The sequence below is a fragment of the Bubalus bubalis genome, chromosome 1, assembly GCF_019923935.1.
Source record: "Bubalus bubalis isolate 160015118507 breed Murrah chromosome 1, NDDB_SH_1, whole genome shotgun sequence".
NCBI lineage: Eukaryota > Metazoa > Chordata > Mammalia > Artiodactyla > Bovidae > Bubalus > Bubalus bubalis.
In genome coordinates this window covers 171,296,894-171,321,589 of record NC_059157.1, presented here as the reverse complement: position 1 = coordinate 171,321,589, position 24,696 = coordinate 171,296,894, and the positions used below count along the sequence as shown (strand labels likewise).

At 39.2% G+C, this 24,696-nt stretch overlaps 1 protein-coding gene and 1 non-coding gene across 5 annotated transcripts in view; one reads left to right on the top strand and one right to left on the bottom strand.

Annotated features, from left to right (window-relative positions):
• PLS1 (plastin 1) overlaps positions 1 to 24,696 on the top strand; it is a 121,423-nt gene that overhangs the window by 34,441 nt on the left and 62,286 nt on the right. The gene's annotated exons all lie outside the window — the stretch shown is intronic.
• TRNAG-UCC lies at positions 7,746 to 7,818 on the bottom strand. Its single transcript has one exon. It is a non-coding gene; the product is annotated as a tRNA-Gly (tRNA).

Here is a 24,696-nt window from a genome sequence, read left to right as displayed (position 1 = left end):
TTCTTTTTTCTTTACATTTTTATTTTATATGTACTATAATTGACCTACAATGTTGGGTTAGTTTCAGGTGAACATAGGCTTTTTTAATTGTTCTACTCCCATCAGTTAAAAAAACAACTTTGTTTTGTATACACAACACTTTCAAGGTATACATTTTTAACTTACTAATATATTCAAGTGCTACTTAATGTATATGTGATATACACTAGAGCCCATGTAAAAATAAATTTGAAAGAATAAGGTGATTTTTTAAAAAAAAGTTTATTGTTAATTAGAAGGATTTTATAATACCCTTAGCAGATATGATGCAAGGGGCAATATGGTTTATTTTATTTTTTAATTGGAGGAAAATTGCCTTACAATGTTGTATTGGTTTCTGTGGTACAACAGTGTGAATCAGTCATAACACTATATATCTATCTATCTATCTATCTCCCCTCCCTCGGGAGCCTCCCTTCCCTCCCCTGACCCCCCATGGAACATGGGCCTGGGCCCCAGGCACAATGAAAATAGTACCATCTTTGACACCAGTGGATGACCTAGGCTGTGTAGGTTTACCTTACCCGTTTACTTGTTTTATTCTCATGTAAAATGAGAATAAAATAATATGAGGAAACATAATATTGGGCTGGCCAAAAACCTTTTTCCATAAGATATTGCAGAAAAATCTGAGTGAACTTTTTGGTCAACCCAATACTATTATAGTGTGTGTGTATATGTATATATAATCATGATAATAATATTTTCAGTTTTGCTTAACTCACTGGGTTGATGTGAGACTTGAAGGTCATATGTGAAAGTGCTTTATGAGTTAGAAAGTGTGTAAGACTTAATTCTCTTGCATATGGGACATGTTGGTGGTTTTCTTTAGTCTTTGCTTTTAGGCCACTATGAAGAATCAGTTTCATACTTATTTTTTCTTTCACAAAGTTGAGGTCATTATTATTAGCTAAGAATAAAATCTCTAAGAATAAATTAGCCTGGCATGCTTATACTAACTGAATAAACAGCGTTATAGGAAAAACCTGTCACATTAAAACTTGCAAACAAAAAAACATGGAGTCAGCCTATTTAAGTTATTTTAAGATACTAGAATTAAGTAAAATTTTCCAAGATTGCGGAAGTTGGGTAGGGTCAGACTAACTCTGTAAGCAGAATGATTAAATTACCCTGGGGCAGGTCCAGCATACCTTCCTGGGCCCAGCCTTATATGGAACAGTGGAAACATGGACCTTGACACTTGTTTGAATTATATGACTCTAGTGCTCACCAGCTGAGTGGTATTGGACAAGTTTCTTAACCTTAGAGAGCTTGAGTTTCTTTATCAGTAAAAATAGATGTAACCACTACTTTGGGAGGTTGTTTTAAGGATTAGAGATAATTTATATCAAGTGCCTGGCAGTAAATTCTCTTAATGTGTGCATAATATCAACTCTAAAAAAAAAATTACACTGTTCCATGATTGTGCATTCCTGTGTCCACATCAGATCTGCTGTTATAACCTCCATTCATCATTTAGCCTTTCATTCCAGATGTTTTTTATTTAAACTTTGAGGATGAGATGGTTGGAGGGCATCATCGACTCAATGGACATGGGTTTGGGTAGACTCTGGCAGTTGGTGATGGACAGGGAGGCCTGGTGTGCTGCGATCTTTGGAATCCAATCTTTGGGATCACAAAGAGTCGGACACAACTGAGCAACTGAACTGAAGAGCAAAATCCTGACATTCTTAAGCATTTCCTCTTATTTCCAAATTTAAATGTTAGCTTAGGGAAGTTGCTATATAATTTAGTCTGAAAACAAGCTTTCTACTATATTTTCTTAAGACCATATAAAAAGGATGATTAAGTAAGATGGAAAGCAGGACCACTGTATACATATGGCTGTAGAATGTTCCCTAATGTAATATTATTCTGTTCAAATTTTCTTTAATATCTTTAATTATAAAATAAAGCATGCAGAAGAATAGAATAATATAATATATGCTCATTTTCTCTACCCCGATTTAAGAAATATCAGCAATTTGTATATATCAGCTCTTCATTTTCTCTAAGAAATAAAACACTAATGATATGATTGAAGGCCCTCTCCCATTTAATCCCTTTCCTCATCTGAAATTGGCACGTGTTAGTTATTCTTTCTGTCCATCTTACTATTTTTCCATGAACACTTTTCATTAATAATAGAGGGCTTGAAACTTTTTATAAATATCTGCTATACAGCTTTCTCATTTAACATGTGTGTCCATGATTTTTTTTCATATTAATACAGATAGCCAGTTCATTTTAACTTGTGGAGTATTTTACTAAATGAATATTCTAAAATTATCTGGTCTTCTGATGATAGACATTCAGGTTGTTTCCAGCTTTTTGATACTATAAATAATGGTGTGCTTTTACCTATATTTTGACTTATTTATACAAGATTTCCTCTGGGATGAATTACTAGAATTGTGGGTCATAGAATATGCATATCTTCACCTCTTTTAGATATACTACTTTGGAGAGCAGTATGGCAACAGGAGTGACTGATCTCTTATATTCTCTCCAGCACGTGGTGTCTCCGTCAGTTTTATTTTTGGCAGCCTGATGGGTTGAGGATGTTAGGTCATTGTTTTCATTTGCCTTTTCTGTTTTATGTAGCTATTAAAAAAATGTTTAAAATCTATGCCATCACTCCATTAAATAATCATACATGTACCTAGGTATGTATATATCAATGAGTATTTGTAAATTTAAATAGTCCAAAAGGGTATTGGATAGAATATGCATAAGCATTTTACCTCAGTATTAATAGTGGGGAATCATTAGCCCTTAGAGGATGATTTCTCAGCCTCAGCACCATGGAAATTTTGCACTGGATAACTCTTTGTTACAAGGGGATCTTCTGTGCATGGTATGGTATTTAGGAGCATCTCTGATCTCAACACACTAGATGCATATAACACCTCTTCACTCATGAGAGTCAGAAATGTCTCTAGACATTGCCAGATGTCCTCTAGGGAACATAACCATCTCCTGCTGGGGAGCCACAGCCCAAGACTAAACTCTGCTTTGTCCTGCCTACCAGAGCTTAAACATAAGACCTCCAAAGGATCAAACCCTTCGCAAGGACTTTTCTGCATTTGAGAACAAAGATCAAGAGTGGTTATAGGGCTTTTTTTTTTTTTTTTTTTTTTCAGAAATAGAAAAAAAAGTTAAATGAGATCTCAGCGGGTACTAAGTAGCCAAAGCAACCTTGAAAAAGGAGGACAAGGTTGTAAGACTCACATTTCCCAATTTCAAAACTTACTACAAAACAATAATAATCAAAATGGTACTATACTGGAATATAGACCAATGGGCCAGAATAGAGAGCCCAGGAATTCACCCTTGTGTATCTGGCCAAATGATTTTTGATAAGGGTCCCAAGACTAGACAACAGGGAGAAGACAGTCTCTTTAATAACTGGTGTTAGGAAAACTGGATATCTACATGCAGAAAAAATGAAGTTAGACTCTCCTAATACAATATACAGAAATTAAAGTACATCAAAGACCTAAAAGTAATACCTAAAATTGCAAAACTCCTAGAAAAATACACAGAGGAAAAGCTTCAGGACATTACATTTGGTGATGATTTGTTGAATATGACAACAAAAGCAAAAGTAGACAGGTGGGACTACATCAAACTTTAAAATTTCTGTGTACCAAAGGAAACAGTCATCAGAAAAGGCAACTATGGAATGGAAGAAAATATTTGCAAATAATATAGCTGACACAAGTTTAATATCATTTCCCTACAAAACATATAGGGGACTTCTGCAAGGTACAGGCATACCTTGGAAATATTGTAGGTTTGGTTCCAGACCACCATGAGAAAGCAAATATTGCAATAAAGTAAGTCATATGAATTTTTAAATTTCTCAGTGCACATAAAAGTTATGTTTATACTATACTATAGTTTATTAAGTGTGCATAGCATTATGTCCCAATGTATATAATTAATTTTAAAAATACTCTATTGCTAAAAATTGCTAATCATCTGACAATGAAGGGTTGCCACAAACCTTCAATGTGTAAAAAAAAAAAAGCAATATCTGTGAAGTGCAATAAAGCAAAGCACAATAAAATGAAGTATGCCTATAACCCTGTTAAAAATGAGCAAAGGACTTGCATTAGCAATTCTCCAAAGAATATACCCATGTGGCCAATAAGCATAGAAAAAGATATTCAATATTACTATTCATAAGAGAAATGTAAATTAAACCCACAAAATCACCTCACACTCATTAGAATGGCTAATATCAAAGGAACAAGTGTGGTCATGTGTGTGGTGAAATTGAAACTTTGTGCACTGCTGGTGGGAATATAAAATGATGGAGCTATTATGGAAAACAGTATGCTTCCTCAAAAAATAAAAAATAGAATTATCATATGATCCAGTAACCCCACTTCTGGGTGTATATTGAAAATAATTTAAAGCAATACCTCAAAGAGATATATTTGCATGCCTATGTTCATCGCAGGGCTTTCCTGATAGCTCAGTTGGTAAAGAATCCACCTGCAATGCAGTAGACCCCAGTTGGATTCCTGGGTCAGGAAGATCTGCTGAAGAAGGATTAGGCTACCCACTCCAGTATTCTTGGGCTTCCCTTGTGGCTCAGCTGGTCAAGAATCATCCTGCAATGTGGGAGACCTGGGTTCGATCCCCAGGTTGGGAAGATCCCCTGGAGAAGGGAAAGACTACCCATTCCAGTATTCTGGCCTGGAGAATTCCATGGACTGTATAGTCCATGGGGTCCCAAACAATCGGACACAACTGAGCAACTTTCACTTTCATGTTCATTGCAACATTATTTACACTAGCCAGGAGATGAAGCAACCCAAATGTCCATCAAGAGGTGAATGGATAAAGACTATGTGATATATATACAATGAAATAATATGCACCTTAAAAAAATAAGGAAGTCCTGTCACATGCTGCAACATGGGTGAACCTCAAGGACATTATGCTAAGTGAAATAACAAAAGGACAAATACTATATGACTCCATTCATATGATGTATTTAAATTAAAGCCATAAAAACAGGAAGTAGAAAGATAGTTGCCAAGGGCTTGGGCAAGGGGAGTGCTAGTATTTTATGGGTATAGAGTTTCACTTTTTCAACTTGAAAAATTTTAGAGATCAGTTGTACGACAATGTGAATATACTTAGTTTATTGAACTGTAAACTTAAAAGTGGTTAAAATGGAAGTTTTAATGTTCAGTCTTTTTAATCACAGTAAAAATGTTAAGAATAATTATAGGAATGCAAGAATATCAGTTACTTAACAAAGTAAATTTTACAGTATCTCATCCAATCAAAATTTACCAGGCATGCGAAGAAGCAGGAAAATAATGACCCATAACGAAGAAAAGAAATCTATCAAACAAAACTGACCTGGAAGCTGAGACAGGTATTATGATTATCAGACAATGACAATAAATGTATTGTTAGATTCCATATGGAGACATGGAAAATATTTTAAAAGACCCATATTGAACTTCTAGAAAGACGGTTATAACATCTGAGATGAACAATACGGTAGATTGGTTTAAGGGCAGATTAGACAGTGTAGAAGAAAAGAATAGTGACTTTGAAGCCAGGGCATTAGAACCTATCCAGACTAAAATAGAGAAAAGAATTACACACACAAAAATTAAAATATCAGTGATTTGTGGGACAAGTTCCAGTCACCTAACATATATGTATTTAGAGTCCCTGAAAGATGAGGGAGAACAGGAAAAATATGAAGAAATCATGGTTAAAAAATTTCCAGATTTGATGAAAAGTGTAATCCTACAGATCCAAGAAGCTCAATTAACCCCAGCAAAAGATGTGTAAGGAAGATTACATCAAAGCACATTACAATTAAGTTGTTCAAAAGCAGTGATAACGATCTTAAAATATACCAAAGAACAAAGGCATGTTGCATATAGAGGAAGAAAGATAAAGATGATACAAATTTCTTGTTGAAAACAAAAGTATACAAGACAGTGGAGGACCATCATTAAAGCACTGGAAGAAAAACCTTTGACCTATAATTTTTTTTTTGGTCACACTATATAGTATATGGGATCCTAGTTCTCCAGCAAGGGATTGAACCCACACCCCCTGCATTGAAAGCATAGAGTCTTAACCACTGGACAGCCAGGGAAGTCCCTAACCTAGCATTCCATACTTAACAAAAATGTATTTCAAAACCAAGATGAATTAGACTTTTCAAACATGTAAAAATTGAAAAACTTCATCACCAGAAGACCTGCACTACAAAAAATGTTACAGGAAGTCCATCCGGCAGAAAGAAAATGATACCACATGGCAATACAGAAATACGGATCTATACAAAGGACTGAAGAGCACCGGAAATGGAACTATATAAGTAAATGTAAGACCTGCTTAAAAAAACACTGCTTGGATGTGGTGTTAATACGTATATGCTACATTCTAGCCATACCATCTTTGTCTTTGAGGCTCATTTTGGAATGTAATGATATACTACCTTCTATTATATTTGATGTTAAGAACCTCTGTAGCAGAATTTTAATTCCCAAGCCTCAAAATTTTGTTTGTGTAAGAAATGTTTTTATTTTTCTACACAGTCTCTGTCATCAGTACCTGTATAGAAGAAGACTTTTTTAGTTGTACAGGGTAAAATTCAGTCATTTAAAACTGAACTCAGTTGTCTTCCCTGGGTGGTATTTAGTTTTCAGAAATTTCATGGGTATGAGCGTAAGGAGTTTAGTTCAGGGCTGTGTTTCTCTGTCACTGGCTTCTGCTGAGACCTCAGTTCCTGTGTAGTCCCTGGGTGTGGCTGGCCCTCTCTGCTGCCATCTGCAGAAGTGTCTGAATCTCCACTTCATCTGTAGTCCATGTGGTGTCCCTTCTTTAAGACCTTGAATCCCTTTCAAGTCCACCTGGTAGTAGTGAAATGATGGAGGGTATGGGAAGAGGGAATTATGTAAACGGTAAGTTACTGTTGATCAACTTCATTCTGTTGTACCTGAGATAACATATTGCCTGTCCCCAATTCTCATTTCTCCCTGAAACACTCTCTGGATCGTTGGGGTACACAAAAACCTCTCCATCTTAATTCTTTGTGTCCAGAGCACAACCATGCCATCTACCTAGTGACATCTCTCAGAACATCTTAAAAGTGATCTTAACATCGTTTATAATGTTTTTAACAATTGTTTCATGATGAGTGCTATTGATTACATGTGTAACACTAACATTGATATTTAACTTTCTATTTGTGTTTTTTACATCCCCCTTGACTTGTGTGTAAGCTCCTGGAATGCCCAGATCAGAGATTTGATGTCTTGATGCTTTTCTTAGTGCTTAGCATTGGGCACAGTGCATAGTTGGTCTTCAGTAATTATTGGCTGAATGAACAAATGAATGAATGTAAACTTTTTGAGTACAGAGAATTATTTCTTTTACATCTCTTATGATGCTTAACATAGTATTGAATACTGAGCAATCCCAAATGATTTACTTAATTTAATTGAACTGAGAGTCATTTTAACTTAATTAAAAAAGTTTTTTTTAATTATTTATTTGGCTGCACCAGGTGTTAGTTGCAGCATGTGGGACCTAGTTCACTGACCAGGGATTGAACTCAGGTCCTCTGCATTGGGAACGTGGAGCCTTAGCAACTGGACCACCAGGGAGGTCCCTAAAAAATTTTTTTTGGCTGCACCATGCAGCATGTGGGATCTTAGTTCCCTGACCAGGGATTGAACCTGGGCCCCCTGTGTTGGAAGTATAGAGTCTTAACCACTGGACCACCAGGGAAGTCCTTGAGAGTCATTTTATGTTAACTCTTTCTACATATATTTATAGTGCCTGAAGAAGTCTAGAGAAGCCAGGTCTTCTACAGACTGCTCATTGAAAATAATTTAAAGTATTGGTTAAAATCAGCTGGGAGAGTTTTATAGATAGAATAGAGAAGGAAGGTAAAATGAGTGTGATTGCATACAAGGTATAATCATTTCATCAATAGGAAATAAAACTAGGCCAGAAAAATAAAAAACCTAGCCAGTACTATTTGTGATGTAATTGCCATCACAAATAGTACTGGCTAGGTTTGTGATGGCAATTACTCAAGAGGACATAGGACTTCCCTGGTGGCTCAGATGGTAAAGCGTCTTCCTACAATGTGGGAGACCTGGGTTCAATCCCTGGGTCGGGAAGATCTCCTGGAGAAGGAAATGGCAACCCACTCCAGTATTCTTGCCTGGAAAATCCCATGGATGGAGAAGCCTGGTAGGCTACAGTCTATGGGGTCACAAAGAGTCAGACAGGACTGAGCGACTTCACTTTTCAAGAGGATGTAAGCAGACAGTGAATAGATGAATCCAGTTCATTTCTGTGAGGCTAAAGGAGAAAAAGTGCTGAGCAAATGATTCCCCTGGTTTTATTTTGGTGTGATTTTAATAATCTTCTGCACTTACATTCATATGGCAATTGTTCATTGAGCACCAACTATAGGTAAGCAGGGTGTTGGCCAGTCAATATTCAGCAACGATCTGACAAAAGTTGTTTCTCACATCCCCAGATGCTTAGTCCTTGGACAGAAAATACAATGTGCAAAATGGCATTCACCAGAGTGTTGAATGAATTTCTTTGGCATCACTGAGCAAAACATCTGCTCAGGGAGGAAGATTCCACTCGGGTATGGTCTTTGATCTGGATCTGGAATGATTACTGGGAATGTGCACCCCACCAGTGGGGTCTGGTTTGCACCCCAGATAGCAAGTTTTTATGTTTCCTGGCACCATTGCTCTAACTGACTCTTATACTTTTTAAGTTATGGGTACTAGATTTCTGGGCATAACAATGAAATTTCATTGTTTTAGTTTTTCATTTAGCTTTTGGGTGGTGGTGTTCAGTCGCTCAGTCATGTCTGACTCTTTGCGACCCCATGGGCTGCAGCACTCCAGGCTTCCCTGTCCTTTACCGTCTCCTGTAGTTGGCTCAAACTCATGTCCATTGAGTTGGTCATGCCAGTCATTTAGCTTGATGGTCATTTAAAACAGATATTTTCAAGGACTTTCCTGGAAGTCCACTGGTTAAGACTCCAGTGCTCCCAATGCAGGGGTCTTGGATTTGACCCCTGGTTGGGGAACTAAGATCCTGCATGCCATATGGTGCAGGGAGAAAAAAAAAGATCTTTCAGTAGGTTAGTGATTTCTCAGCTAAAATTTTTTCTTAAGCAGTCATATATGGAGTCTGTCCTCTAACTATCTTGTCCTCTTTTGCTACTTGCTATTCCCCTGCTGTCTTCTAAGGAAGTTAGATCCTTAGGTGGGAGTTGTGTTGGGTGATGGGTGAAAGGCTGCATGTGGTAGAAGCTGAGGAAAGAGTTGAACTGCTCCATGTAAGATAAATGATTAGGGTAGAGACTAAGGACAGGAGACTGAAGCTCAGAGAGGGGACCGTTCAGGAGTTGTGGTAGAGAAGGAGGCTTTCTCCTAGAGGGGAGTTTTCAGGAAAGATGGGATAATTAAAGGAAAATTAGCAGAGTTTTGCCCAGTGCTGTGCAATTTGATGCTTTTGAACTGTGGTGTTGGAGAAGACTCTTGAGAGTCCCTTGGACTGCAAGGAGATTCAACCAGTCCATCCTAAAGGAGATCAGTCCTGAATATTCATTGGAAGTACTGATGCTGAAGCTGAAGGTCCAATGGTTTGGCCACCTGATGTGAAGAACTGACTTATTGGAAAGGACCCTGATGCTGGGAAAGATTGAAGGCGGGAGGAGAAGGGGATGACAGAGGATGAGATGGTTCGATGGCATCACTGACTTGACGGACATGAGTTTGAGCAAGCTCCGGGAGTTGGTGATAGACTGGGAAGCCTGTCATTCTGCAGTCCATGGGTTCCCAAAGAGTCAGACATGACTGAGCAACTGAACTGAACTGTGCAATATAAATTTTCTTCTCTACCTCTCCATATTTCTTTTTTTTTTCCTCTCCATATTTCTTATTCAATGCATTGTTAGATTGGCTCTACCTAAGGGAAATATGTTGAAGCTGATGGACATAGAGTAAGAGTCAAAGACTGGATGAGGAAAGTCAGGGCGAGCAGAAGTGAACCTCCTGAGGTAGCCCTTACAGGGCAACAGATTGCTGGACTAAGGCAGTGACAGGTAAAGATGGAGTGGAGAGGAATATTCCAGAATTTGTTTTGGTGGTAAGTTACTGGTTTTGGAAGGGAGAGAGTAATAGAGTCAAGATGACTTTGAGGCTTGCAGCTGGGGAGAGTGCAGCTGTAGGAGATGTCCCAAGTGACTGGGACTGACCCTGGGAGGAAAGGTCACTGTTTCTGGCTTGTAACAGGGAGGGTGGATGCCAGTGACTTTCTCCTTCTTTTTTAGTTTAATTTTTTTTTTCCTCTTTTGGCCCCAGGACTTGGCTCCATTATGTGGCCTATGGGATCTTAGTTCCCTGACCAGGAGAACCCACACACTTTGCGTTGGAATGAAGAGTCTTAACCACTAGACCACCAGGATGTCCAATGCCTGTGCTTTTAAATGTATGACATAAACCTAAAAGAGGAAGCATCTCTCTTGCTTACTGAGGATGCAAGGGTTCTTCTTGTTGTTCCTGTTCATATATTCTCCGAGGTCCTGTTATAACTCAAGAGAATAGAAAGGCATCTATGTGACAAGTGGTGTTGCTCTTCTCAAGTGATACTGAGTAGGCCTTAGAGCTAACTTTGATTTAATTTAAGAAAACAAAGGGTATATTCTGAGGGTCATAGAAAATATTATACCCTTTCAAGTTAATTTTTTTTTCCCCTATTTTTTTTTTGGCCATGCCACACGGCGTGCAGAATCTTAGTTCCCTGACCAGGAGTCAAATCCATGCCCCCTGCCTTGAAAATGTGTTGTCTTAACCACTAGACTGCCAGGGAAATCCCTACAACTTAATTTTTTTTTTTTTCAGATTCTTTTTGTCCTTATTTGCTTTTGCCTAATTAAACTATCAATACTTAACATCTTTTATAGTAATAGTGCTCTTGTTAATTTCTAAAGCTATGTAACTCATGACATATAAACATTAATGCCTGTGTGTCTTAATTTTGACTGTATTTTTCTTTAATACTTTTTCCTTTGAGTTCTCTTTTGATGTACATCTTCTCATCCAGCATTGCTGATGACTTGTCTGGAACTCTGAACACATTTTACTCCTCAGTCTGAGTGCCAGCTCTTTCTCTGTGGAGTAAGAAGTATGGACTGGATTTTATCAATGTTATAAATAATTAAAATTCATTGTGTCTAGATATCTTTATGTCTAAGAATGAGGTGATCAATGTGAATCTACTTTGGAAAGTATAAAATGCTTGGCAAATATATAGTGCTGTTATTAATTTTTGTAGTGCCAAGATTCTGGTGAGAAAACTTCCAGAGCTGGTAGTGGGTACTGCTTTCTTCCATTCTCTGATAGCAAAGGAACTTCATAATTCTTGAGCAAATATCTAGTTGTGCTGTGAGGGTACCCATCTCTTGTGAATAGGAAAAGACTCTAACTTGTTCTGTTTGGCTGTTAGAACCCTTAACTGGCAGCACACAGGCTGTTAAAAGAATGATAAAACTATAGATATGTTTTCCAGTGGTGCTTTTTAAGAAAATCGTATTACATTTTGATAGTTAAATTTTTGTTTTATGGCATCCTTTGCATTTGAAAATAGTTTTCAGTACTATTGATTTTTATCCATAATTCATAGAAACTTGGGGTTTTAGGTACCCACTCCAGTGTTCTTGCCTGGAGAATCCCAGGGAGGGGGGAGCCTGGTGGGCTGCCGTCTATGGGGTCGCACAGAGTCGGACACGACTGAAGTGACTTAGCAGCAGCAGTAGGGTTTTAGGTAAGACTTCTATGGATCCTTGAAAACACACACCTATAAATGATAATTCCTTCCTTGTTAATAAAGAAATGTCAGAGTTGGATTCTGCAGGTTGTAATGTAAATGACCTCAGAGGGTCAACTCCGGGAAAATACTGGTTTAATTTTTCTGCATAAAACATGAAGACTTTAAAGTGTGTTCCAAGCACCAGCAGTGTGTGCTTTGGGAGTTGAAGTTCAGTCACTGACACAGAAACACCCTGGGGAGGACTCCACTGCTCACTTGGACACAAGTTGGACTGGAATTTCTCTGTTGCTGTGAATTATTTACATAGAGTTTCTTGGCTAGAATCAGGAGAAAAGGAATTATAAACTAGCAGCAGGTAAGGCTCGGTTTATTCCAGTGCAATGGGAAATGACTCATGGATTCCTTTCTCTGACAGCACTTTGATATTGGTGTTGAGGCATTCATTCTAAATGAGATATTTGGCAATATAGGCCATAACAATTTAGGCAGTTACCTCCCTAGTGTACACTTTCCCATGACTAAGTCATACGTGGATAATAGGAGCAAAGTAATTTTCCAGAAACAAACAAAAAACAAAGCTGTTGTGAAATAATTCATATCACTTCCCCAAAGCTCATTCAAACCCTTCTACCCATTCCATCAGTTTCTAGCAAGACAGAGCACCCTGTATCCACACTTCATCCTAACAGTTTATCCTGACAAGGACGGTTCTAGGGCAGCTTGTAACAGGAAAAGGCCACAGGATGGTAACTTGAGATATAGGGATGGGATTGGAGAAGGAAATGGCAGCCCACTCCAGTGTTCTTGCCTGGAGAATCCCAGGGACGGCAGAGCCTAGTGGGCTACCGTCTATGGGGTCGCGCAGAGTCGGACACGACTGAACTGACTTAGCAGCAGCAGCAGCAGGGATGGGAAGGAATAGATGGAGACTACTGCTATGAAGGCAGTATGTAATGAAGGATCTGGACTTGGCAGACTCCCTGAGTTTGAATCCCAGCTCTGCCACTTATTGGGAAGCTTTTGACCTCAATTGCTTTAATTGTAAAATGGGGATTATAATATTACCAACCTGATACTGTTGCTATGAGGATTAAATAAGACAGTATGTGTACTGTTCAGAACAGTGCTTGGCCTTTGTGACCACCCAAGTCTCCCTTGCTATGTTGGGACTTGGGTTGTGTGTGAGTGCTGTGTCTTGTTTGGGGATGGGGATCTTGGGGGAGATTTTATGAGTCAGGTTTATATGACCTTCTGGTGTTTTCGTCAATCTTAATCTGTATTTATTTATTTAGTTTTGGTTGTGCTGGGTCTCGGTGAGCCAGGACTACTCTTCATTGCAGATCACAGGCTCTAGGACGTGCCAGCTTCTGTAGTTGCAGCACATGGGCTCAGTAGTAGCAGCTCCCAGGCTCTGGAGCACAGGCTCAGTAGTTGTGGCACATGGGTTTAGTTGCCCCCCCGACATGTGGGATCTTCCCAGATCAAGGATCAAGTTGGCAGGTGGGTTCTTTACCCCTGAGCCACCAGGGAAGCACCTTCAGGTGTTTTTGATTGAGTGAGATTAGTTCAGGTCAGGAGAAGATTGTCAGGAGTGCTTGCATTTGCTTTGGAATCAGATTTAAACTTTTATCTTGGCTTCATGCAAACACAGAGATGTGCAGAAGGCAAATAAGATTCTCTACAGCTGTAGGTCTTGTTTTCCTGGTATCCTCAGACCACCAGTGGGCATGAGGCCTGGGCTCTGCCAGTCAGACTCCCCATCCTGGGAATGAGCCTGTCCTCCATGGATGGTGGTGGCTGAGGCATCTGGAGCCAACATTCCAAAGTGGAACATCATAGTGTCTATTGTGGGTCTCCTTAGACCTTCCTGGCACCAGCCCTTCCAGAGACTGCTTGTTTAACCCTCTCTCGATTCTTTGAGCCAATCTTCTCTCAATTCTTTGAGCCAATCTCCAGTGCAGGCCCTTATTGCTTGCAATCAAAATACCTTAATTGGCACCAATACCAAGCAGATAGATTAACGTTTCTGTTGTCAGTAGGTAAGGGAACACACATGAAGCCAAGAGTCCTAGAAGTCATAGAAAAGTCTTCTTTAGACACTGTGACTTGGAGAAGAATATAATTTGTTTCCTGAGGTGCAAAAAAGGGTGACTTTTGTCTTCAGTTCAGTTCAGTCGCTCAGTCGTGTCCGACTCTTTGCGACCCCATGAATTGCAGCACGCCAGGCCTCCCTGTCCATCACCAACTCCCGGAGTTCACCCAAACTCACGTCCATCGAGTCAGTGATGCCATCCAGCCATCTCATGCTCTGTTGTCCCCTTCTCCTCCTGCCCCCAATCCCTCCCAGCATCAGAGTCTTTTCCAATGAGTCAGCTCTTCGCATGAGGTGGCCAGAGTACTGTTGTCTTACTTGAATGGAAAAAAGAAAAGACTTCAGATTGGTCAATGTGGGTCTGTTCTAAATACAAAGTGTTGCTTGCAGCCATCTTTAAAGATAGCAGTATTTTTTTTTTTTTAATATGTCAGAAATGGAAATTACCATAAGCAAAAGGGCTAAAAGAAAAGTTAAAGACTTTCAAAGGAGTGACACTTTTTGAGTAGAATCACTCAACATCATTGTCATCAAGGAGTTAAAAATGGATTTTTAAAATAAGTATTTATATTTTATTGCATCGTCTTATCACCCTGAAAATTTTAAGTTTCTTGAGGGCAATGGCATAGCTTACATTTCTTCTGTAATTAAAACTTACATGGTGATAAGATGCTCTAATATGACATGGATACTTAGTTAAGGATTCCCAGAGATGCAGACATAGAGAACAGACTTGTAGACATAGCAAGGGAAGGAGAGGGTGGGACGACTTGAGAGAGTAGCATTGAAACATATATGTTACCGTATGTGAAATAGATAGCTAGTGGGAAGTTGCTATATAACGCTGTGAGCTCAACCCAGTGGGGAGGGGTGGGAGTAAGTATATGTGTACTTATGGTTTACAAGAGGGAGGGACAGAGGGGACATATGTATACTTGTGGCTGATACACATTGTTGTATGGCAAAAACCAACACGACATTATAAAGCAGTTATCCTCCAATTAAACATAAATTTTAAAAAATTCTGTTTTGTCAGACCCATGCTCTGAGGGGAGACCTCTAAGACTTTTCTCCCTTAACTGGGATTTGCATGTTTCTCTCTATTCTTATTCATTTTTTAAGGTCTCAAATGGTGCCTCTTCTGTAAAGTTTTCCTTGAATCTTCCAGAAGATTCTTCCTTTCCTGTTTTTTTCATCACAGCCTGTACTGTGGTTGTGGAGGTGGCATTCAGTTCATTTTGAGGCCTGACCCCCTCGTAGGAGCTTTGTGAAGGCTCATATTGAAAAAGGGATCCTGAGGCTACTCCAGGCTCCGTGGTTAAGAACTGACAATTGGAGTCATGTTGGGAGTGGGTGAGAGAGTCTCGTGCATTTGCCATTGCTGTCAGCTGTGGCTTATTGACTCCCTTCCTAGATTATAAATTCTTTGTGGTCCCTGTGTTAGTCAGCATTTGATTGCCTCCAGAACTTAGTACAACACCACGCACTGCAGATGTTCTCAATAAACATGTGCTAAAATGGAATGAGGGCAATGAAGGAAGTCATGGTGGAGTTTGAGCTGTGCTTAGAAATAGGAAGTAAAATGAAGGAAAATTATGGGACCATCAAGAAGAGGCCTCAAGAGAAAGAGAAGGCCCTTCTCAGGATAGAGTGGGAAACAAGAATTGCTCACAGGAAAAGAGTAGAGTCTGGAGGCATAGGTTTAGTCAAAATTGTTGAGGCTGTAATCTGATGAAGGAAATTGAACGTAGTTTAAAGGGACAAAAAGGACAAGAGAGAATACTTTCTGGGAAACCTGAACTTTTGGAATGATTTCCTTCTCTAGAATTTTCTTTTTTTTACTCATATACATGTATCTATTCTTTTTCAAATTAGTTTCCCATTAAGCTATTACATAATATTGAGCAGAGTTCCCTGAGCTAATAAACAAGCAGTGCTTGTTTATTCATTTTAAATATAACAGTGTATACATGTCAACACCAAACTCCCTAATTGTCCCTCCCTCCATTCATACCCTCTGGTGGTAACCATAAATTCATTCTCTAAGTCTGAGTCTGTTTCTGTTTTGTAAATAAGTTCATTTGTATCATTTCTTTCAAGATTCCGCATATAAGGGGTATCATACGATATTTCTCTTTATCTGACTTTCTTCACTCAATATGACAATCTTTAGGTCCATTCATGTTGCTGCAAATGGCATTATTTCATTCTTATTAATGACTGAGTAATAGCCTATTGTATATGCGTGCCACATCTTTATCTATTCCTCTGTAAATGGACATTTAAGTTGCTTCCATGTCTTGGCTATTGCAAGTGATGCTGCAATGGACATTGGGGTGCATGTATCTTTTTGGACCATGTTTTTCTCTGGATATATGCCCAAGAATGGGATGGCAGGGAAAAGAGGATGGCAGCTTATGTAATTTTAAACAGCAATATATTGATGTCTCGGGAAATTTTTGTAAACTGGAAGTCCAAAACAACAATAAAAGCAGGAAATAGACTTGATAAAGAAGCTAATAGAGGAAAAAACTAGAAAAAAAGAAGATACTCCATTAATTCCAAAGAAATCAAGAAAGGACAGAAAGATAAAACAAGTGGGAAAATAGAAAACAAATTATAAGGTGGTAGCCTTATGTCTAAACACATCAGTAATTACATTAAGTTTAGTTAAGTAAATATTCCTATTTAAAGATAAAAATTGTTTGGATATTTGATATTAAATTGCTTATAAGAGCTATGTCTTAAATATAGGGATTCAGAAAAATGGAAGGAAAGAAGCACTAATCCAAAGAAAGTTGTACTACTGTCAAAGAAAGTTTTGAGGGAAGGAGTCCTAAAGTTTAGCATTTTAGTAAAATCTGTTGTTTATTAGTCATAGCAATATTAATTTCTTGGATTTGATATGTACTATGTTTCTAGAAAATGTTAATATTTGGAGAAGATTGGTAAAAGGTATATGGAGACACTTCACAATTTTTACAACTTTTTTGTAAGCCTGAATTTATTTCAAAATAGCAAAGTTAAAGTTTAGCATTTTATAATAGAAATCGGTCAATCCATCAGAGGATATAACAATTCCACATTTATATGCACCTAACAGACACATACACAGAGGGAGAGCAAAACAAAAAGGAGAAAGACACAAATTTGCAATTACGTTGGGAAATTTACAACAATGAGAAAATTCTCAGTAACAGAAGACAGAAAAAAAATCAGAAAGGGTTTAGATGATTTAAACAGTATTAAATCTTATCTATGTACAGAAAAGAAAGAAAGATCTGTCATTTCTAATGTTCATACCCAAAGTTTATTTCAGGCCAATTTCCTTGAGAAGCCATGTGATATCTGATAAATGTATAAAAACGCTATTATAAGAATAGATAAAGAGTTTTATTTATTCAGCCTCATTCATTCCTAAATCCTGTGTGCCATGCATCTTTCTTGTTCCCTTTGTATGTTGGAAGCACATTGCTGTTCCACACAGCAAATTATAGTATGAGTCCTACTGCGGTCTGGGTTAAGTATCCTTTTGGAAATTGCACTAACTTACAGGGACTTGATGCCTGAGGGTACCTATTTTGGGTTGAGCATGGGATAAACCTCCAAACATCTTGTGTGTTTATTTTTTTTTTTACTCTGAGAGACTATGGAAATTACTTGTTTTTTACCCCTTCTTCCTGCATTGTTAGTAATTTCCTGATTTTAATGATTTGTTGACTTTGAATGTTCCTTATTGTAGCTAGATTGACGTGCCCTGCCTCATACCAGAAATATCTGTCATTTCTCATACTATATTACTACTTAGTTTATCATCTCCAGTTAGAAATGACTTATGAGAGAAGTAGGAAAAACCTTTGTGGATAAAGAGAAGGGAAAAAAAAGTACAAAGAAGCCATAGACTGGGAGGCATTTAGGCTATGACTATAATCTTAACGCCGATGATTGCTGTGGGAGCGACCGTAAACTAACTGACGCACTGAATTTCTGGGATTAGGTGTGGTGGGGGTAAATTACAAATTATGAAAAAATAATGTTTCTTATCTAAGTGTAACTCTATTCAGAAAATGTAATTATGGTTAATTTCTTTCCCAATTCAGGATGTCCAAATACTCTATCCTTTGAGGAAATGACACCCACCTTTTTCCATTTTCTTTTTGTAAATTATGTATGTCATTGCTCTTTGTTATCATTGTTGCAAGTAACAGAAAGCCAGTTTAACTGGCTTTAAAATATAGTTTCAAGTAGCTAGAAAAAGCACAAAGGCTTTAGCATGGTGGAAGTCAAGATTCAGCCCTGCCAGCTGCGGTGTTTTCTCTTTACTCATCGTCTCTGCTTTCTTCTGAGTGTTGGTTTTAGCTTCATTCTCAGTCCTGGGTTCTTTCTTCATGGAGGCAGAATGGCTACAGATGCTCTGGCTTCTACATCCTCATCAATAGGGATCCAGGGGAGTGTGTAGGCCTCCATTATAGAAAGTTTCACAAAAGCTTTCTTCTGTCTTGTTGGCTCCAACTGGGTGATATGCCTGTCCCTAAACCAAATCACTGTGGCTGAGAAGTATGATGTGCTGATTGGCTTGGACCTGGAGCTTTGCTCAAATGTCATGGAGAGATTATAGGGAATGAGTAGAACCCCCCAGATAAAATTAATGCTGTTACCCAAAGTTCAGAGACAGTTGCTAGAGAAGAAACAAAGCATGTGGAGAAAATAATACTTGAAGTGTTGATATTGTAACACAATATGATAGGAACTTGGGTAACACTTTGTACTGAATTTTCTCAGCCAGAGAGGTCCTAAAGTGGGGTTGGGGTTGGGGGAGAGTAGATGGGATATAAATAATAAATGAGAAGAAAAGATCCTGGGATGGCGGGCAGATCCAGTTACCTGAGTGGGAATCTGATTGATGGGCTCATGACCTGCTGGCCCCTCTTCTCTCAGAGGAACTGACGCTTGGAAATGTCCCTCGTTGGGATCAGGGATGTCGTGAGTGGTACACAACTGCGGTTGCGTTTTCATACATCAAGGGACTAAATATTTTCCTCTGGCCCTTAGAATGAGCTAATTTGTTTGGAGTGTTTCTAGAGAGACACAGCATTTCCTCTGAGGCCCTTAGAGGGGGCCAAGTGGGATAACCTAAAATTAGGGAGCTGCAGAACCAAAATTAATAGACCAGAATTCTAGTTTGATACCCCTCGTGTTTATAGTAATTCAAATTGTTTGCCAGATTTAAAAATCAAAGTTCACATAAAAATGTGGATTTCTGAAGAAGAAAAAAGAATTTCTGGCTTCCCTTTAAACACCAGAAGATCAGACAACTTTGGACCTGATTCTGTTAGACAACAGTTTACTGGACCTCTGCCTTGGCTTCCCCTTTTAGAGCCCCGGTTAGCATCATGGACACATCAGGAAAAGGGGTGGAGAATGGGCAGATACAGGGACCTTTTATATAGGATACAGGGACCTCCTCCCTCATCTTAGACTTCAATAACGGGGAAGAATTTCCATGGCTTGCAGAACAGAGATATTGCTGAGCTTGGGGTCATAGGGCTTCATTGGCCAGTAGGCTCTGAGAAGTACTGATTGCCACTTCATAGATCATAATAACCTCAGTTTTCAAGTTCGTTATATTCATTTAATTTTGAATTTAGAGCTTGAAGCTTCAGGAAGACTGGGGACTAAGGCTTCCCTTTGTTTCACACCTCCAGTGGTTCTAATTACAATCTCCTATACATATTCTTGACTTAAACTTTGATCAATAAACTCTACTTTGTATCTTTTGAGTTCAGTTCAGTCACTCAGTCGTGTCCAACTCTTTGCGACCCCATGAACCGCATGCGACCCCGTGAAGCGCAGCACGCCAGGCCTCCCTGTCCATCACCAATTTCCAGAGTTTATCCAAAACTCATGTCCATTGAGTCGGTGATGCCATCCAACCATCTCATTCTCTGTCATCCCCTTCTCCTCCTGCCCTCAATCTTTCCCAGCATCAGGGTCTTTTCAAATGAGTCAGCTCTTCACAACAGGTGGCCGAAGTATTGAAGTTTCAGCTTCAACATCAGTCCTTCCAATGAACACCCAGGACTGATCTCCTTTAGGAAGGACTGGTTGGATCTCCTTGCAGTTCAAGGGACTCTCAAGAGTCTTCTCCAACACCACAGTTCAAAAGCATCAATTCTTCGGTGCTCAGCTTTCTTTATAGTCCAACTCTCACATCCATACATGACTACTGGAAAAACCATAGCCTTGACTAGATGGACATTTCTTGACAAAGTAATGTCTCTGCTTTTTAATATGCTGTCTATGTTGGTCATAACTTTCCTTCTTTTAGCTATCCATTTAATGTAGTTTCCTATTTCTCAACTTAAAAAAAATTACTAACTTTGGCTAAAAGAGGGACAGAGCTTTCCCTGCCCCTTGTACAGGCTGAAGTGGAGGAGCTGTGTCTACACCGCGCAAGCATGGCGGATCCTTTAGAACACCTGTCCGGGTGGACCTGAGGGCACAGAGTGGGAGATGAGCTTTACATATTGTCCCTCTCTGCCTAGGCTAGTGCTTTACCACTTCTGCACTTGCACCCACTGTAAGTATTAGGGTTTCAGAACTGAGCCAGCACTTATTTGGTTTTAGTCAGGAATAATGAGGAGAACTCTGATAAGGGCATTGTGAGAAAAGACCAAATTATTAGTATTTTTTTACACACTCATTTAATCATTCAGTGAGCAACACAAACTCTTCACAACTACTCATTCAGTTGCATAAGTCAAATGACTTTTGAACCTCTGTGCTTGAGTGACCAAATCACATACACAAAGTATTGAAGGTCAGAGTTGTGGTGCCAGCAGCTTCTGGTGTCTGTCCTTGGGATAGTTATTTTTTCCAAGTCCTTCTGTATAATCTGCTTTTTTTGGGTCTGAGTCCACTTTTGGACTCCAAATACTGTTGACTCACCACATGCTTTTACATAGGTATTTTGATTTGGGTCATGCCCACCTCTGATTTGCACTTTTGTTTTAATAAAGAAAGAGAAATAAATAAAAAGAGTTTTGCTGCAACATGAGTCCTTCACCTGCTAAATGCTTCTCTGAGAGCTCCTGTTTCTGTTTTCTTCAAAAGTTTTAGGTCTATTTCTCTCATTCTTGTTTTCTCTCCAATGCGTATGTTTGCATGTGCTGTGTACATACACATGCATGTGTATACACACACACATATACACACACCCTTTTAGCCTTCTTGTATTCTACCGCACACACACACACACACACACACACACCCCTTTTAGCCTTCTTGTATTCTACTCCATATGCTATGATTGCCTTGGCTACAATTCATCCAGAAAGTTCCAACCCAGGATTATATATGATGTATACTGAATGACCCTACAGTAAGTGATATATAGTATAGAAGAGGTGCCTTTAAATCCAGATTAAAACAGAAAGTGAATTAGGAATTGATTCTAATTTATCAGAGAGACGTAATCATAAGATTACGTTATCATTTACCCCAAAATCAGTTTTAGTTAAGCTTCTCAGGTGTTTATAGTTGAACCTGGTCAGTATTATATTGAATGTTGTTTTAGAAGAGACTGATTCTTATTCATCTTTAAATCTCATTAGTCCAGTCAAATAATACTTATTCATTGAGTACTTGAATGAATGTAAGCTCCCCAACTAGAGGCTTCATAATGGGGCTTTAAAGTAAATGGATGTAGAAAGATCTTGGTGGAAATTCTAGCAGCCACTTAACACTCAGAAGCCAACCCCAATTCCATGCTGAGGTGTACAGAGACACAGAACTACGGTGAATGTAACTGAGGCTGGTCACGAAGGTGACCCATGCAATGAGTGCGGACAATATGTATACAGATTCTGTCTGTTCTTCTCTACTTTGCTGATGGAGCTGGTGGACAGGAAAGCCTGGTGTACTGCAGTCCATGGAGTCGCAAAGAGTAGGACATGACTGAGCGACTGAATTGAACTAGGAAAAAGTTGGCAAAAATTATTTTGCAAGATTTAAGGGAAAGGTTGACTAAAGATTATTTGGAAAGATTTTGAACCCATGTGGGTTCAAATTTTCAGTGCCATCTTTGTGCCTCTAATACTCAGCACCATGAACAGGTGCTCGTAAGTCATTGTTGAATAAATAATAAGGAGGTGAGAGAATGAGGACTGGTTACTGAGATGTTGAAACCCCCACTCTGTCTTTTTACCCATCTGTTGGTGACATATTTCCCATGGACCGTTGTTTGGTTTGGCCCTTTTTTGACCTAGTACCATCCCTGCTCTTGGGGCTTCTCTGGTGGCTCAGATGGTAAAGAATCTGCCTGCTAATGCAGGAGACCTGGGTTCGATTCCTGGGTTGGGAGGATCCTCTGGAGAAGGGCATTGCAGCCCACTCCAGTATTCCTGCCTGGAGAATTCCATGGACAGAGGAGCCTGGTAGGCTTCAGTCCATGGGATCACAAAGAGTTGGACACGACTAAGCAACTGACACTTTCACTTTTTCATCCCTGCTCTATGAAGGGAAATATCGCTATTACTAAATTTTACTACTATTTTCCCATATATATAATATGATAAGACCATGGGGAACACAAGAAGAAGAAAACATATATCTTTTACCTGCAAAGAGACAGCAATGATGTTAGGAAGATAAGAATAAAATAGCAAAATGTGACTATTACAAGACAACACATATTCAAGAATACAATAATGAATGTATTATTGTATCCATCGCCATCACAATAATGTAGGTAGATAATACATAAGATAAGAGGCAAGGAAAAGACAGAGCTGCTCATATCTAAGGCAGGTGGGAAGGAGTTAAGGACATGTCGGGGGTGGTGAGTGGACTGTTGGTTGAGTTAGGGGCAGAAAGCATGTTAACTTGGTAGTGTGGGGAGTAATGAGATGGTTAAGACTTGGAAAAACTAAAGGGGGTGAAGAGCCCCAACATTAAGATAGCAATAACAGTATTGTTATTTTTTTGTCTTGTTTGTTTTAGCAGGAGATTGGCAGGCCTCCCTTTGAGAGGTCACAAATGAGTCAACTTAGAGCCAAACCCCTTTATCCCGGTGTTAATCCTGGCTTAACTCCTCATAATGGTGTCTAATTATGTTTTCTAGGATGGTGCAGGCACTTAGGAAGTTATTTTGCTTATTTGAGAAAAAGTTAATTCATAGTAACCATAACTACTATTTTAAAAAATAGTTTGGGGGTTAAAAACTTCTAGCTGTTAGCAATCAGATTAATCACCTTTTAGGAATGTTTTTTACCTAACATGTCTGCCCCTTGTAGAATGAATGAGGAAGTTGAGCTCAGTTCTGTCAGACCAGAAGGATGCTCAGGGAAAATTTGAATTAGTGTACCCATTACAAATTCTCTCTGTCCAAAGGGCTATCCAGGTTGGTATGTAGAGTAAGAGACTAATATTTAACAAACTCAGTGGTATCCAAATTCACACTTATATTAGTGAGTCGGTGGACTTTCCTATTATCTAAAGAGAGTCTGATTTGAAAAACTGAACAAGTTGATACGGAACATGAATGTTTGCTTTTTACAAAATGAATGATGCAGTGAAATGCAATCAAAAAAGGCAATTGCTGGAAATATTACAGACACATGAAAATATTTTTCCAGATTTCCTTTACACTAGAAAGAAAACTCTTCAATTAATTTGTATTTCTTTGCCGTTTACTTTTTCACATAGGGATATATTCCAGTGACCCTGTGATCTTTCAACTGTAATGGAGAGGTGAATATAGAATGTAACAGGCAAAGAGGAGGGCTGTGGTGGGAGCTAGGATCACAGTTGGTGAAGAAGGGAAGGAGGGGACACCAGCAGAAGGTACTGAAATTCCCTGGCACCTCTGATCCTAGTCACTTCTCTAGAGAGACACCATCAAGGCTTTTATAGTAAAAAAGTCAGGTAGGAAAGAAATATCACATTTCTTTATATTCTATTTTTTGGCCACGTGACTTAGGGGTTCTTAGTTCCCCGGACCAGGGATTGAACCGACACCATCGGCAGCAAGAGTGTGGAGTCCTGACTGCTGGACAGCCAAGGAATTCCCTCTATGTTCTTGAAAGCAACTTTATTTTGACTGTGATGCCTCATCCTGCCTGAGTCCCCTCAAGTCTTAGGCACCTGGAATCTGTCCATCAGCCTCTGTTGTCTTGGGATCTTAGAGACGGCAAAGGCTGGGAGGAAGTGCTTCCATCCTTGGTCCTTCATCCTCTGAGGGGGCCTGGGAAACACGCACTGACTCAGCCCGTGGGTCCCTCCAGCAGAGGTTCTGTGGCACTTCGTCCCTTCTCTCTGCCTTCCCCGGGCCTCTTTGCTCACATCCACGGCTTCCCCTCCATTTCCACCAGGATAATCTTTCCTCCTCTTCATCTTCTTCAGAGGTGGTCTTCTCCTGCCGCCCCATTCCCAGCACAACCAGCCTAAGTGAGCCCCGAGAAGGCTTGTACTTCTGTCCAAAGACTGAAGGGACCACAGGTTCCAATCTGCTTTTGCCTTCTGGACTGCCAGAACTCCTAAGACAAGATTTAGTTATTGGTTTTTGAAGGGGGTGGGAGAATAAATACAAGTTATATTTCAATAAATTATTCTGCCCCAATATTATTAACTATTTTTATTGCTTATGATTAAAGTATTAAAGAGATTTTTTCCCCAAAAAACCTTCAGGGGCTTTGGGAAATTTTTCC